The sequence below is a fragment of the Pristiophorus japonicus genome, chromosome 9, assembly GCF_044704955.1.
Source record: "Pristiophorus japonicus isolate sPriJap1 chromosome 9, sPriJap1.hap1, whole genome shotgun sequence".
Lineage (NCBI taxonomy): Eukaryota > Metazoa > Chordata > Chondrichthyes > Pristiophoridae > Pristiophorus > Pristiophorus japonicus.
In genome coordinates, this window is record NC_091985.1 from 183,615,582 (window position 1) to 183,630,527 (window position 14,946).

Consider the following 14,946-nt stretch of genomic DNA (forward strand, 5'->3'; position numbering starts at 1 on the left):
ATGGTTGTATCCTGCGACGACCAGGATTGTAGAAGGTGAAATACGTGGAACTTGGTCTTTTTTATCTTGCAATTTCTCTGCTCCTGTGTAATCACTGTGAATGACAGAACTAAAATCCATTGTTCCAACAGAACTCAACTATTCTGTGTTGCCGATGTGAGCCATATTATTAGCACATGTAAACCAAACTCTATCAGCAGAACTGAGCCATATTCGATGACCAGTAATGTGGTGCAGTAATTCTGTTATAGAATGCATCTGCACTTCCAATCTGTTACGAGAACTATTAACTCTTTGTTACGAGAACTGAACCTAAATGTTACTGGAAGTAGCCACACTTTGTTACCGAACTGAACCGCACTCAGTTATAAAGGTCACACTTCTGTGAAGTAAATGAGAAATGAACACACTATCTTAACAAAATTGACCCAAACTGTTACTGAAAGTAGCCACATTTGGTTACCTGTACTAAACCGCACTCAGTTAGAGAGGTTACACTTTGGTGAAATAAATTTCGTCAGTTCTAAATACATGTCTTGCCGGTGTTATTATCGGAAATACACAATTAAGACGCATTTGGATCTGTATAGTTCCTTGACAGACTTTTGACTTCCAATTTATTCAGCGAGCAGCAGGCCACTGGGTAAGAAATTATTTCAGAATAATTATCTTCTCTACAGAACCGAGAATACAAATGGTTCCAAACCACTATGTGTACACGGACCAGGAAATCCACGAATAATGATCCCTAAGGTTTGGGATTATTTTATTGAATCCTGTTCTTGGCTCACGGGGCAGGGTTTTGCAACACGAGACCCAAATAATCTGATAAAGAGCCACAGGTAATATTTCTGACCTGTGTAACGGAATACACATCGAGCTATTCGAAACTCAGACAGGAGGAACACTCATCAAAATGCACTCATTTATTGAGGCCAAACTTGTAATTTATAACTCCATAGTTTGTTGGAGGCAGGGGTTGAGTGAGATAAACATTACCACACTATTCAGGATATGAGACCAGTGAATTAGCATTTGGAAACAATGGAATGATTCTTGAGTGCAAGATGCAGTGTGGGAGAAGAGTGTGCCGACTGGAGCTTGAGGACCACAATAAGACAAGGATGTGAATAGCAGGTACAACAGTCAGGTGGATGTGAGGGAAATGACTCCACGGAATGTCCTAGTTAGCTGGAAGTAGCTGCTACAGTTCTGCTGGAAGATTTATTCATCATAGATTCTCCTGGCAACCCAGAGTTAGAAATCTCGTCGTGTTATTATCTCAAGGCAGGCACTTTCTAAGGTTCTACCGCTGGTCAGTTTTAGCTCAGTTCCTGTTCAGTGACGCACTGACAGAGGTACATCTCATAGAGCGATGCCTGCAACAACGAAAGGAAAGTTTCCGTTTTAATAAAGGAAATTCAAGAATTAATTATATCAAACACTGGAATGTCTGTTGAATTAATTGTCGCGAGACAGACATGCACATATTCAAGGTAAATACAGGGCTAATAAATGGCAAATTTTGAATGTAGATTTAAAAAATAAGATATATAAACTTTTATAATCAGAGCGAGAACATGAAGACAGGGGAAATTCACCTTTTTCTCAACCACAACACGTTGGACATAGTCATGGTATGCCACTAGTTCCTTTTTCTCCTTCCACGATAGAGTAGTTTTGATGCTGAAAAAGGAGGCAGAAATGACCACAATCCAGGATACCATGTGTGAATGAGCAGTTTCCTCAGTCAGAATCTAGCATTATTTAACATCTGGCAAACTGTACCTGCAGAAATCGTCCTCCATGATTAAATGCCTACACCTCCACTGATGATTATCTCGATCAACCTCTCTCCCCCTTTCTCTCTCTCTCTCTCTCTCTCTCTCTCTCTCTCTCTCTCTCTCGCTCTCTCTCTCACACATGCTCGCTGTATCTCTCTTCTCTCTATCTCTAATTCGCGCTCTCTCTTTTTTCCCTGTTGCTCACTTGGTCTCCTCGCTCTCTTTTTCTGTATCTCATTCTTCTCTCTCTCTCTACTTCGTTATAGCTCATCCAGATTTCGCCTATATTTCTCTGTAAGCCCCCTCTCTCTGTTCTGTCTAGCCTTTTATCTGTTTGTTCGCTGACATCTCGCTTTCTATTTGTTGATGACTTTGTCTCTTTCTGACATTACCTATCTTCCCTTATCTGTTACTGCTTCTCACCAGATATCTGACTCTTTCCGTCTCCCTAGACCTCTCCCGTTATCTCTCTCTCCCGCTGTTTTCATTGCTCTGCAACTTCCGCTGTCAGAGAAATATTTACCTCGAGTAGCACTTTGAAAGAACAATGAAACGAACATGAATCCGATGAGCATAATCAGAGTCAGAATGTAACTGTCTCCATTTAACAGGTTCCAGGTTGCCGATACGCACCATTAGCCAGAAGAGAAGTGACACATTCAGCAGGCCCTTAATACAGGTAGAGTAAAACTCTCACGTTGCATTCTTTATAATTTACATTTCGGTTAGATACAGAGTAAGTCTCCCTCTACACTGTCCCATTAAAAACTCCAGGTCAGGTACTGCATGGGTTAGATACAGAGTAATGCTCCCTCTACATTGTAACTAATCTGGTTGTGTCTGCTGGGACAGTGTAGAGGGAGGTTTACTCTGTATCCAACCCGATCTGTACCAGCCCTGAGAGTGCTAGATGGGACAGTGTGGAGGGAGATTTATTCTGATTCTAACCCGATTGAGATTACAGAGACATGGCTCCAGGATGATCAGGGCTCGGAACCCAACATTCAAGGGTATTCAACATTCAGGGAGGATAGAATAAAAGGAGAAGGAGGTGGGGTAGCATTGCTGGTTAAAGAGGAGATTAATGCAATAGTTAGGAATGACATTAGCTTGGATGATGTGGAATCTATATGGGTAGAGCTGCAGAACACCAAATAGCAAAAAACGTTAGTTGGAGTGTGTACAGACTTCCAAACAGTAGTAGTGATGTTGGGGAGGGCATCAAACAGGAAATTAGGGGTGCATGCAATAAAGGTGCAGCAGTTATCATGGGTGACTTTAATATGCATATAGATTGGGCTAACCAAACTGGAAGCAATACGGTGGAGGAGGACTTCCTGGAGTGTATAAGAGATGGTTTTCTAGACCAATATGTCGAGGAACCAACTCGGGGGGAGACCATCTTAGACTGGGTGTTGTGTAATGAGAGAGGATTAATTAGTAATCTCGCAGTGCGAGGCCCCTTGGGGAAGAGTGACCATAAAATGGTGGAATTCTACATTAGGATGGAGAATGAAACAGTTAATTCAGAGACCATGGTCCAGAACTTAAAGAAGGGTAACTTTGAATGTATGAGGCGTGAATTGGCGAGGATAGATTGGCAAATGATACTTAAGGGGTTGACAGTGGATGGTCAATGGCAGACATTTAGAGACTGCATGGATGAACTACAACAATTGTACATCCCTGTCTGGCAGAAGAATAAAAAAGGGAATGTGGCTCAACCGTGGCTATCAAGGGAAATCAGGGATAGTGTTAAAGCCAAGGAAGTGGCATACAAATTGGCCAGAAATAGCAGCGAACCCGGGACTGGGAGAAATTTAGAGCTCAGCAGAGGAGGATAAAGGATTTGATTAGGGCAGGGAAAATAGAATATGAGAGGAATCTTGCAGGGAACATTAAGGCGGACTGCAAAAGCTTCTATAGATATGAAAAAAGAAAAAAGGTTGGTAAAGACAAACGTAGATCCCCTGCAGTCAGAATCAGGGGAAGTCATAACGGTGAACAAAGAAATGGCAGACCAGTAGAAGAAGTACTTTGGTTCAATATTCACTAAGGAGGACACAAACAACCTTCCGGATATAAAATGGGTCAGAGGGTCGAGTAAGAAGGAGGAACTAAGGGAAATCCTTATTAGTTGGGAAATTGTGTTGGGGAAATTGATGGGATTGAAGGCTGATAAATCACCAGGGCCTGATGGACTGCATCCCAGAGTACTTAAGGAGGTGGCCCTGGAAATAGCGGATGCATTGACAGTCATTTTACAACATTCCATAGACTCTGGATCAGTACCTACGGAATGGAGGGTAGCCAATGTAACCCCACTTTTTAAAAAAGTAGGGAGAGTGAAAACAGGGAATTATAGACCGATCAGCCTGACATTGGTAGTGGATAAAATGATGGAATCAATGATTAAGGATGTCATAGCAGCGCATTTGGAAAGAGGTGACATGATAGGTCCAAGTCAGCATGGATTTGTGAAAGTGAAATCATGCTTGACTAATCTTCTGGAATTTTTTGAGGATGATTCCAGTAGAGTGGACACGGGAGAACCAGTTGATGTGGTATATTTGGACTTTCAGAAGGCTTTCGACAAGGTCCCACACAAGAGATTAATGTGCAAAGTTAACGCACATGGGATTGGGGGTAGTGTGCTGATGTGGATTGAGAACTGGTTGGCAGACAGGAAGCAAAGAGTAGGAGTAAATGGGTACTTTTCAGAATGGCAGGTAGTTACCGCAAGGTTGTGTGCTGCGGCCCCAGCTGTTTACATTGTACATTAATGATTTAGACGAGGGGATTCAATGTTATATCTCCTAATTTGCGGATGACACTAAGTTGGGTGGCAGTGTGAGCTGCGAGGAGGATGCTATGAGGCTGTAGAGTGATTTTGATAGGTGAGATGACTGGGCAAATGCATGGCAGATCGGTATAATGTGGATAAATGTGAGGCCATCCACTTTGGTGGTAAAAACAGAGAGACAGACTATTATCTGAATGGTGACAGATTAGGAAAAGGGGAGGTGCAACGAGACCTGGGTATCATGGTACATCAATCTTTGAAGGTTGGCATGCAGGTAAGCAGGCGGTTATGAAAGCAAATGGCATGTTGGCCTTCATAGCGAGGGAATTTGAGTAGAGGGGCAGGGAGGTGTTACTACAGTTGTACAGGGCTTGGTAAGGCCACACCTGGAGTATTGTGTACAGTTTTGGTCTCCTAACTTGAGGAAGGACATTCTGCTATTGAAGGAGTGCAGCGAAGGTTCACCAGACTGATTCGCGGGATGGTGGGACTGACATATCAAGTAACACTGAATCAACTGGGCTTGTATTCACTGGAGGTCAGAAGAATGAGAGGGGATCTGATAGAAACGTTTAGACAGGTTAGATGCAGTAAGAATGTTCCCAATGTTGGGGAAGCCCAGAACCAGGGGTCACAGTCTAAGGATAATGGGTAAGCCATTTAGGACCGAAATGAGGAGAAACTTCTTCACCTCGAAAGTGACGAACCTGTGGAATTCTCTACCACAGAAAGTTGTTGAGTCCAATTCACTAAATATATTCAAAAAGGAGTTAGATGTCGTCCTTACTGCTCGAAGGATCAAGGGGTATGACGAGAAAGCAGGAATGGCGTACTGAAGTTGCATGTTCATTTATGAACTCATTGAATGGCGGTGCACGCTCTAAGGGCCGAATGGCCTACTCCTGCACCTATTTTCTATGTTTCTATGTGTCTAACCCCGTGCTGTACCTGCGCTGGGATTGTTTGATGGGACAGTGCAGAGGGAGCTTTACTCTGTATCTCATCCGATCTATACCTGGCCTGGGAGTGTTTGCTGGCAGCGGCAAGTCGGGGCCATAAAAGAAGCGACGAGCAGCGGCCTGGAGCAACGTGGCGGCCGTGGAGTCGCATGGCGGTATTCCATTGCAACATACAGCGGAAGCGGGTGCTGGATGGCGACAGCAGAAAAGAGGGCGACTAGATTAGACGTCATCAAGGTCCAGGTCGATGAGTGGAGCAAGAGCGGGAGCGGCGAGGTTGGGATGAAGTCGCGGCAAGAGATCATGGAGCTGCGTAATCAGGCCCAGGAGAGGCGTCAGTTTGGTGCCAGAAGAGGCGAGAGCCCTGGGGCAGCACGGGCCAGCCCACATTGCGATATGTGTGCACAAAGTCCGTGCAGCAGAAATGGTCTCCAGCCGTCTTGGTCAATCCTTGCCACTGGACCAAGACCTAGCTCTGTCAAGCCGTGTGGTGGCTGGTGTGCAACAGCCACCACACGTTAAAAATTCCATGCACAGGCATCTTCCACCCTTCAGGATGCAGTTCGGGACCTGGAATATGTCCTTCATTGAAACATCTGCGAACTTATCCCTTTTTGGCGAGGAAGAAAGTCATCCTCGATACGAGGAACCGCCTATGATGATGATGATGAATTCACATTTATGGTAAGAAGTTATCACGGTCCGTGGCAGGTCAGGCTGAGATTCTCTGAATAAAATCAAGCGCTTTCCCTTGTTGCAAGACAAGGCCTTTTTGTTCTTGAGTATCTGAGAAGAAGAAAACGAAAATACACCACGTGAAGCGGACATCCAAAACATTGATTTCCAATCTTAGTTTGCAAGATTGTAATTGACCGGAGAATTGGGACAACCTCGTTATCTCTAAGAAATATATTAAGTTCTTAACGTCCACCACCTCATTCTGTGCCCAGAGAAAATGCCAGCATCTTATCTACCAAAGGAAGGCTAAGAGCTGAAAAATTCCAGCTACGTCAACCACAAATTACCAATCAGGTTAGGTACAATAGATGCTGGCACACAGTAAACATCACAGTACACTATCACATTAATCACGCATAGGGCAGGTACAACACGGGTTAGATACAAACTAAAGTTCCCTCTACACTCTCCCATCAAACACAGATAGGGCACCTACAGAACGGGTCAGATATAAAATAAAGTCCCCCCTGCACTGATCCATTGAATATTTCCAGGGCAGATACGGCACAGATCAGATGCAGATCAGAACTCACATTGTAATATCCCATCCAACACTGGCATCAACTACCATCAGGTTAGATACAGTAAGGATTAGATAAAGCATGCGTCAGATACAGTTAAGCTCCATCTACACTGTACCATCAAAACCACCCAGGGAAGGTACACCACGGATTAACTAAAGAGAAAGGCCCACTCTGCACTGTACCATCAAACATTCCCAGGGCGGGTACAGTATGCGTCAGATACAGAGTGAAACGCCCTCCACAATTCCCAATCAAACACTCACATCAACTATAAAGCAGTTACATAAAGTATGGGTTAGATAAAATATGCGTCAGGTACAGAGTAAAGCTCCATCTATAATGTCCCATTAAGGACCTTCACGTTAGGTAAAGCACAGGTTAGAAACAGATTTCATCTTTCGCTACATTGTCCCATAAAAATTCCTAGGGCAGGTACAGCACGAGTTAGATACACTGTTCCATCAAACGCTTTGTACACTGTTCCATCAAACGCTCCTAGGCTTGGTGCAATGCGCTTTTGGTGCACAGTAAATCTCCCTCTGCATTTTCTCCTCAAACACTCACGGGGCAGGTGCAGATCGGGATCTTGAACAATGCTTCATCTGCGCAGTCCAAGCAAATATATAGATGTTGAACACTGGCAGATATTCATTGGTTAGACTCAGGTTAATAAAAGCGTGCCATACCGCCCAGATCTGCGAAATGTGGGCCAAGTCCTCTCTCATTACATCGGCGAGGGTTTCGCCTGGTGTGTTGGAAATGATGAAACTTGTCAGCAATGAGAGTGGTGCCAGGTATGTCAAGGAGCTGAAGAACATACGCTTGATCCAGACTCTCTTGTTCTTAGATGCCTGTTCACTGAAATGAAAGCGAGAATCACCATCTTAAGTAACTGGTGGAAAACAGCTTCCAAAAGTCCACCAAATCACTGAAATAGTGAAAACTTAGCACTGCATGACACCAGAATTCAACAACAGTGATCTGAAACTACAGCATTTCTTAATATATGAGTTCTGCTCTCAGTACCAAACATTCACCTCAAATAACCTCCATTGCCGTAATTATAACATTAGGCATGGTGTTCATTGATGGTGTTCAATGGACGATATGCATTATCGGCTCCGTTCAATTTTCCTTGACATTGGGAGTAAATCTGACCATGTGATAATTTAAAATGGATAATAGCGAATCGATAGCCAGTTTTCTATCTCTCCTGATTAACTTCAATGGAAAGGAAAATCTCGTGAGGTGTATCGCGAGCTATCAAACCGATATAATCTGTGTTACACTATTGCCTAAAGTTAAAATGGTTACCATTATGATGCGCCCCTTTCTCCCAATATGTGGTGGTCACTGTTTCCAGGTCGCTCTCCTACTCTCAATGCAGTTACTTACCCCACTCAAATTCCCTGAAATATCTAAGTAATGCCTATTTCCTTGTTGAATTGAAACATTCTTATCTTACTTACCCGATCTCGTCTAAAATGTGTTCTCCACTTTGCTCACGCACATTATTCATGTCTATTGTTTGATTGCTAAATTCTCCCAATATGACTAAGCTTTTGTTCTTATATTATCTCTTTGATCTGGCTGCAGTTCTTCCCTCTATCACACAATTCTAGTGTTCTGTTATGTACATCGAGAATTGTACCATAGCCCTTCCAAGTCCGTAAAGCTGTCCATGTGAATCCTGTCTCATTGCATCGTTCGTGATATCACTATTTTCTAGCGCTGTAACTGATTCCATCATTAATACTGCTATTCCAGCACCTTTTACTGCCCATTTCTCTCATGAAAGCAGCAACAACGTGATTTTATAAAACGCCTTTAACAAAGTCAAATGTCCCAAGGTACTTCACAGGAGAGTAATCAGATACAAATTCATACCGAGCCAAAGAAGGTGAAAAGCTTTGCGAAAAAACAAGGTTTTAAGGTTTGTGTTATAGGAAGAGAGATGCAAAGAGGTTTGGGAAGGGAATTCCAGAGTTTAGGTCCTAGGCAGCTGCAGGCACCGCTGCCAATGGTGGGATGAAGGAAGTGGAGCATGCACAAGAGGGCAGAGTTGGAGGAATGCAGTGTTTTCGGAGGGATGTGGGGCTGGAGAAGGTTTCAGATAAGGATTAGCGAGGCGATGGACTGATTGTAACAGGCGGATGAGAATTTTGAAATCGCAATTTTGCTGGATAAGGGTAAAATGTCGGTAAGTGCTCACAGGGGTGATGGGTGAACGCTAATTGATGCAATTTAGGATAGGGGCAACAGAGTATGCGATTAACTCGAGATTATGGAGCGTGAAAGAAGGGATGCCAGCCAGTCGAGTCCATTCTGGAGGTAACAATAGCATGGATGAGGGTTTCAGCAGCATATTGGCAGAGGCAGGGTCGAAACTTTGAATATTGGACTATAAATTGACATCGGAGGCTAACTCCTCAGATCCACAAAACAATTCCGAAAATACCTCCTGACATCCAGGCTGAAAATAGTTGCAGTCTCGGACTCCAGGTGGATGGCAGCATAAAGGCCCATGGGATGCAGGCAGTTCGGATGTATCTCTGGGATCACATGGGTCTGGTCCTCCAATGGCAAAGGAGGATTCCATTGCAATAACTTACAAAAGCATCCCCCGATGATATGCATGGAGTCCCCAAATTATCAAACAATTTACAGAATTTTAACAATTATTAACGTATGAATTGCAATTTTAGTGATAACATCATTCACTTCATTATCTTCAATAAAAAATTAACTTTTTGATAAATAATTTTAAACATCCTAACCCTGGCCAATATTTGAATAAAATGATTTAAAGTATATGTGTATAGTTTTGGATTTATAAATGGTTTATTTAAGCATTATATATACTCTTACGCTGAAAGAAGAAAGCCCTACGCCTGCTTTTATTAGATGTAAGAGTTGCATGGGTAATTGCTTGGCAGTTGTTGGGCAAATACTCATTTTTCAGGCGGTTCATAAGTGCATGCAGGAATCCAGAAGTTGCTGAGCCTTTCAAATGGATTATGATGACATACTTAGAATACGCGGACACGGAGACTGCAATTTCAGTGCCAATAATTTGGCAAGGCAATCCAAATCTAAGCAACACTCCCATTACAGTTATTTCCTATTTAATCATAACTATTATAGCTTCTTATATTGTTTTCTTTCAACATTGTTTTGAATGCCTTGTGCATCAATCCTGACTCCAGTTTCTGTGTACTTCGTGCTTCAATACTCTTCCATGGATTCAAGGATCTCAGTTCACTTTGGATAAAATGGGTCATCTGATTTCTGTCTTGCTCTTAACTCCACGATTCTACCTCGTGTGCCTTGATAGTTCAAAATAACTTTTGTGAACGAGCCCATTAGCCTGAACGTTTCGAGGAGATCACGTAAAAGTATGATAATTGCTGTAAAAAATAAGTCTAATTTTCCTATCTAAATATTCCTGATAAAGTAATAGCAAGAACTTGAATTTATATAGCGCCTTTAAAGTTGTGAAACATCAAAAGGAGCTTCACTATAGCGTTATCAAACAAAATTTCACACCGAGACACAAAAGGAGATGTTAGGGTAGGTGACCAATAGCTTGGTCAAAGAGTTTTAAGCAGCATCGTAACTGAGGAAAGAGCGGCAGCGAGGTGACAAGGCTTAGAGAGGGCATTCCAGAGCTTAGGCTCTCGGCAGCTGAAAGCACGGCCACCAATGGTGGAGCGATTAAAATCGGGGATATGCAAGAGTCAAGAAATGGTGTAACGCAGAAAAGAATATAGAGACCAGTGTCCTTGCCCTGACATCCTCTTCAATTATAATACTTTTTCTGTTAGCATTTCTCACAGTGTTGTTTATTCCCATCCTAGTTTCCCCAGTCTTACCGCACCTGTCCTGAACACAGCACACACTAAAGCCTCACCTGCTCTCCTTGAGCTCGTACCTAGTTCTGCGGATGATCAGCTTGCAGTCCTTCTGCAGTTGGTTCAGTGTGTTCTGAATTATCCGGTTTATCACCTTTTCTGTTGTCGTGCACACCTCTTGGATCTGATTCATGCAAGGTGTTAGCTACCAGTCTAAAAGACACAAACAGACAGAGGAACCTACCATCTAATAAATTAGAAGCATCTGATTCTGAAGGACACACTGTACATTCTATTACCCACATCGATAATTAACTAATTTTTTGCGACCTCCTTACTTGCTGGCTGCATTTAGCTGAGAACTCGTTGCATTGATTCCTACACTAACTCAATGGAGATAATTTTACCAGTCACACAACTGTGTTGATAACTGAATAACTCTTGATGCTCTGATTGAACTGTCGTGAATCTATATTTACTGTAATCTGTCCAAAATTTCAGGATTCTTAGTCCGAATGTCTGACTTAACACTTTGTCGATGTGTTTTATGCTCGCTGTCCATAGTCCTCCCAGGGGCTGAATAACTCATACAGCTAAGCAGAATTTAATATCTTCATCGTTTTAAAGCATTCAATGATATCTCCACCGAACTAACATTTCCCTTATGATATTCAACTCAATTTATGGAGCCTATCCCAAAAACAAAGGGCCATAAGAATGAGTATTGCTTTGATCGCTTTCCACCATACCTTCTAAAGGGCCTCGATATCTCTCACCATCTGTGCCTTCCAAAATGGGCTGCAATATTCCAATTGAAACTATGTCAAAGCTCGTTATGGTGTTCTTAGTATATATTGTACTATTGTAGTAATACAACATAAATCTCGATTTACCTTACCAATATCTTTGTAACACTGCTTGTGGATCATCAATGATTTATTGCTTGTGACACCATGTTTCCTCGCTGCATATCAGCCTTTAACATGTACCGCTATGTTGTGAGTACAATCTTGGAATTTCCCATGCGGAAATGCATCACCCTACGCTTATCCAAATTGGAGAATATCTGCGATGCTGGGACCTATCCCATACATCGGTCTTAATTCACCCCAATACTAAACGCTCCACTTCCGACACAATGTGACTGCTGTATGTACGGTCTATAAGATGAACTTCAGCAACTCTCTGAAGTTACTTCGACAAAACTTTTCATTCCTCTGCGAACTTGACTCTAAAAAAAATAAGAGCCGCAAAGTACTGGGAGCATCAACTCCTCCAAATCATTCTCCATGCTACACTTCACCCTCACAGGGACATATATCGCCATTGCTTTACCGGATAGGGTCAATTTCATGAAATTCCGCCCCTGACGCCACCTGAGAGCACCAGCGTCACAAGGACGTCAGTGATTCTAACAGAATGCCCGCCATCATCTCAAGGAAATTTGTGAGCAGCAATAAAAGCTACTTATCCAGAACCACCCATATGTCGCGAACAACTAAAGGGGAAATTATTTCAAGTCCCAACTTCTACGCACAATTTTGTGATATGGGAGCGTGCTAACATTCCATACTCTCAATCAAATTACTTAAGAAGTTGGTTAACAGCAGTCACCCAACACACTGCAATGCAGGACTGAAATTGTGACCTGCCTTTAGGTGGATTTACCCCATTGATGAATGCCATTTGCCTGCGCGGTTGATACTAGTTCCTTATCCAACATGCACATTGGAAACCACACATGCAGCCTCAATAGAGCATTTTTCCTGTATATTTCTGATTACTATTGAGGGAACCGCGGCCCTATCTTGTTGGAATGTGGAATGTAGATGTTCGGCATATCAAAGCCACATTTGTTGAGCCCAGGTCTCTTGCACAGCGTTTGCACTATCTGCATCATCATTCTCTGAGGAAGAACACAGACATATTCCAATGTAAATCTGAACACAAATCTTGAGCAAACAACATCCAATCAGAAAAAAATAAATCCTATTGTTTTAGAGCTTTTAAAATTCTCAGAATGTGACAAAGCACTTCACAATTCATCAACTGTTGAATTGCAGTCACCGTGATTGTCAGGCAAACGTGGTGGCAAATTTGCGCATGGCAACATCCTGAAAACAGTATTGAGATAAATGACCAGATAAGCTGCATTATAGTGACGTTCATTAAGGAATGAATATTCGCCAACATCACTACCTTCTTCAAATAGTGTCAGCGGATTTCTTACATTCACGTGAGCAGGCAGACAAGGATTCAGTTTAACTTCTCGTCCAAAAGACAGGACCTCCCACAGTGCAGTTCTCACCCACATCGCAACAGTGACTTCACTCCAAAAGTATATCATTGACTGTAAAGCACTTTGAAACGTCCGGCGGTAGTGATGGGCGCTATATAAATGCAAGTCCTTCTTTTCATCTGATCCCAAAGCTCTGTTACTATGTGTGTTAATCATGTCACTCCACGGATGCTGTTGTTGCAATCAATCTAGTTCCGGTGCACAATCAAGTTGATGCACAGTTAGCCCCATGGGTTGAAAAGTCTCTCAAAACATTGCACTATGTATATTAGGATTTGAAAGCTTGCTCGATTAACATGCAAACCATTCCAACGCTGGATTCAACTACGTTGTCAGTTATTGCAACAGGCAGTTATTGGCAGGCGTTAATCTTTTTATTATCTATGGCCTATTCAAAATGTTATGCATGATGCATTACCGGTCTACGAAACCTAATTTCAGTTGTCACATTTCCCGTATAAATCTTTTTCCTCTTATCAATTGCGATGTCTAAGTTAATACTGCAAACCCCATAACCACCTGTAATCCTGTCGCACCACTGGTGGCGCTGTAACATCTCAGGTTCATTTCTTTCCGCTCCTGAGTTTTTCCAGCAGAGAAAGTCCAAGAAGCTTCAAAAAATCAATTTCCAAATTGCATTAAGACTTGCTGCTTAGTTAAAAGTAACAATATCAACTCAATGAATTATATCGAAAATAAGGACACTGCGTATGACTTTAAAATGGGGAACCAGCCGCCTCTACACAATTAATGACTTGGTGGGACTTTTTAAAAGCATAATTCTCTCATTCAAAGGAAACACCTTAATTTATTTGTGGCAGGATATAATAAAAGTGCTTTTTAAAGAGAATCTCATTGTATGCATATATTCCACATCATATCTGCCTTTTATTAATTGGTTGCAATTTTCAGTGAGCACCATGATCACATCATCGAATGTGGAAATCCATTCACGAAGTGGACTCCCAGCTGCAATAAAACGAACTCTGTCTGTATCTGTCTGTCACTCTCATTACAGCTTCATCAGCTTTGCTCAGGTAGAATTTCAGTTTATTGCCGTGCTTTTCGTTCATCCAGTACATTCAGGGTTCGTTTACACAGGGCCCTGCCCATCGGATCAGATCGGCCTGCTAACCTGAAGACTTGAAAATGAATCGATAATTACACTGCAAGGCTGGTAAGTGCACTGAAAGGTGTCGAACGGAAGCATATGATGGTACAAACCTATGTTCATCAGCTCTGCTGTTTTATCTACTCTCAGCCAGGCTGCAGTGAATGATGCAACTTTCCTGAATGGGCCCTGGGTCAACGATTGACTCCTGTAGCTGATCTCTGACCATTGACTCCATGCACGTGCAGGTAAGGGGAGGGGAATAAATGAGCTCGGTTGTATCAGACTGCCGCAATGAAAAGCCAGCCCACGCACAGTGTCTTGGCTGAAATGTGGAGAGTAACAACTCACATCAGGTACCAGAGGCCATCCCACGCCCGTGAATCAGAACCTGGCAAGAGTAATACTCAGAATGGAGAAAGCATTAACAAAAGGAAACAAAGATGGCTCCCTTGATGAAGTGGATGGCAATGAAGTGGCCATGGTACTGGCGTTAGAAACCAGAGGTTGTTCATTGGAATCTCACCATGGCAAGTTGTGAAACTGAATGAAATAATTTGGTAGTAGATAAATTACCATGGAAGCTCCTGGATTATTGTAGCAAACGTTCACTACCATCCCTTCAGAGAAGGCAACCTGCCATTCCTACCCTGCCTTGACTGCACGTGACTCCAGTCCCATATTATGGGATAAGACAGGCGCCACTGTACTCCAGTACACTTTGTGTCACCAACCATCGCACTTATTAATTGGAGATGAGAGGAAGACTATCACTGGTGGGTCGCATTCTTCCTACGTCGTTTCAGAAGATTGCAGGCTCACCACCGGGTGAGCAATCAGCAGGCCGTTTATTGGCGATTGGTATTGGTTCTACCCT

The 14,946-nt window shown here is 42.7% G+C and overlaps 1 pseudogene; it reads right to left on the reverse strand.

The window, feature by feature from the left end:
- Positions 1 to 1,322: 1,322 nt before the first annotated feature.
- LOC139273989 (uncharacterized) overlaps positions 1,323 to 14,946 on the reverse strand; it is a 39,240-nt pseudogene continuing 25,616 nt past the window's right edge.